General features: G+C 36.7%; 1 non-coding gene across 1 annotated transcript; it reads left to right on the top strand.

Annotated features, from left to right (window-relative positions):
• The first annotated feature begins 208 nt into the window (after nt 1–208).
• On the top strand, nt 209–371 carry LOC138351756 (U1 spliceosomal RNA). Its single transcript, XR_011222621.1, has one exon. It is a non-coding gene; the product is annotated as a U1 spliceosomal RNA (small nuclear RNA).
• Nucleotides 372–3,018: the final 2,647 nt, after the last annotated feature.

Genomic DNA, 3,018 nt, shown 5'->3' on the forward strand with positions numbered 1-3,018 from the left:
TTCCATATCACTACTGTAATGAATTCCTATCTTGATTGTATTTACATTATTTCTTGTAACAAGCTTACCCATGATAAATTCCAAAACAAATAAAAATCAATGTGTTAAATGACAGTTCAATTGGAGGGCGGCAATAACATAAAGATAGCTGTGAGTGTGGTGGTACCCAGTCGTGGCAGGTGCGTGTTGCGTGTTAGAATGTCTTGGCATACTTACCTGGCACAGGAGACACGGTGATCACGAAGGCCGTTTTCCCAGGGCGAGGCTCACCATTGCACTCCGGTGGCGCTGACCCTTGCGATTAACCCAAATGTGGTTAACTCGGGTGCGAAATTTTTTTTAGCGGGGGACTGCGTTCGCGCTATCCCCCTTTGTAATTGCCCTTGTGTTTGTAAAGTTGGTAAATGACACAACACCTATACCACTCTCATTTGTTTCTTTAGCTAATGTTCTCGCAAGGTACTTTTTTTTTAAAACAAATATGCATATATTTGGTGTGGTTTCATCTTTTAAGCATGATACCTATTGAAAATGCACAATTCAAGACTTCATGTGGAGCCGTCCCAAATTTGTTTTCTCAAAGTTAGTGAGGATTTGGGAACCTGTAACTATGCTTATATGTAGGTTTCCCTTTGCTAATGATTAACCTTCGTCCTCCCAGGATGCTTGTCAATTGCACTACATGGTCACCTGCCTCAGCATTCAATAACTATGTCTGCGAAATACATTGACAAGAAGGACAGACGACTCTGAGGGAGGTCTGTACTCAAATGGAAAAAAAGTGCTTGTAGCAGTGTCAAACGAGCATTAGTTTGCCTTCCTGACTGCCTGCCTTTCCAGCTCCTGGCCAGGTAAAGCAATAACTTTTTAATTCAAAAGGGTACCTCCCCCCTATTTCGTTTAGAACCTGATTACGAAATTTGCCTCGACAAATCTTAATTTGTTTCTTGTTGTCCATTCCACTTGATTGCCTTGCTTTTTTGTTCACTGCTTTGTTATTAATATCTTGTATTTATAACAAGATATGTGTGAAACATCCTGTATTTTATCAGTTAAAGAGGAGAGTGATAATAGCTAAAGCTCTATTATCTCTTTGAGATGCATTTAGCGCTATCAAAGAACTTGTGCCACATAGCCTTTCTCTTCATGTTTTACTGTTTAAAAGTCAAAACATGAGTTAAAAGGCCGCTGCACCAAACCCAAAATTTAGATGATTATACGTTCATGCGGCGCCAATATCTTGATCATTGTATCTAGAGCAGGTAAAAATATTGAAGCATCTGCTTTCCCTTGACCATTCACAATTAAGAGCCCTGATAATAGGTAATAAAATTTAGTTTTGTTTCTAGTGTATGTCTGTGTTCGTATGTGCGTACGTACCCGATTGAAGAAGACTGATGGTGACAGTAAAGAAGTGTAAATATTATGTTAATAACAAGAGAGGATATTGCCGGAATAGTTAGTGTTTATGAATCTATTTTGCAAATATAAATATCTAACGGATTAGTTTTTACTTTTTTGGTATTGTTTATCGATTTGTTCTGATAGACCATTCCAACTAGGTTATTTATAAATATAAATACACACAGGTGGATACAGGAACAGATGACTGCTGAGTCATGTTAATAAGCAGGCTGAGAGCCGTCGCTTCCCAGAGCCTTACCCACTATGTATAGTTCCCCTGAAATATTACCTGCCAATCGTTTAACAACTAGGTACACAGTGCTGCATGAATAGAGGAGTACATTTAAGGATAGGCGCCTATTATAGTCATTCTCCCCAGCCACAATGCGAAACACTGTGAAGAATATTTGTGTTCTATTTGTAAAGAATACCTTGCAAGAATTAACTATTTATTTTTCAGACATATTTAGGAATACGTGACTCGCCAGCCAGCCAGCCAGCCAGCCACAATCGTGACTACCTCCCAGCCGTTATGCGACTGCGTCAGTCTCTTATTTTGTCTGCCTTATTTTCAGTTCGTTTCTCTCTCTCTTACACTCTCTAACTCTTTCTTTCTCTCTCTCTAAAGTTCTCTCTAGCTCTCTCTCTAACTCTCACTCTCTAGCTGTCTCGCTCTCACTGTTTCTCTCTCACTCACTCTCTAGCTGTCTCGCTCTCACTGTTTCTCTCTCACTGTCTCTATCTCACTGTCTCTCTCTCTTTCTCGCTCTCTAGTTTTCTCTAGCTATCTTTCTCTAGCTGACTCTCTCTCGGTCTGAATCTCATTATATATATATATATATATATATATATATATATATATATATATATATATATATATATATTTATATATATATATATATATAAATATATATATATATATATATATATATATATATATATATATATATATATATATATATATACACACACACACACACACACATATATATATAAATATATATATATATATATATATATATATATATATATATATATATATATATATATATATATGTATGTATATATATATATATATATATATATATATATATATATATATATATATATATATATATATATATATATATACATATATATACACAATATGGGCCGGGGTTCATCGACGTTATAATCGTTTATTTGCGCTCACTAATTCACACCAATAGTCTACAATTAAGAGGCATTCATGTTACGTGTCTATATTATCAGGGCCCATAATTGTGAATGTGTATATAATACCTGCATAATAAATTGCTGGTCTAACTTGTCAAGTTATCGTTGGCTTCTGCTTTGGGGGGGGGGCCATCGGTCGTGATCATGCCTTTCTCTGCACTCAGGCACTCACTCCCTCCTACACGTCTGGTAGGCTTGGCTGTTGATCCTATACATATATTTGTGTTTATACATATCCCGCGTTCGATTCCCGGTCGGAACTGAAATGGAAGGGCACCTTTCCCTTCATCTGATGTATCTGTTCACCTTGTATTAAATAAGTTTCCATAAGTTGAACAATTGGTGACGTGGGTGGCCTCGTGGGAGAAGTTGATTAATAGTTGGCCTGTTATAGGGCGA

The sequence above is a fragment of the Procambarus clarkii genome, chromosome 50 (genome assembly GCF_040958095.1).
Source record: "Procambarus clarkii isolate CNS0578487 chromosome 50, FALCON_Pclarkii_2.0, whole genome shotgun sequence".
Lineage (NCBI taxonomy): Eukaryota > Metazoa > Arthropoda > Malacostraca > Decapoda > Cambaridae > Procambarus > Procambarus clarkii.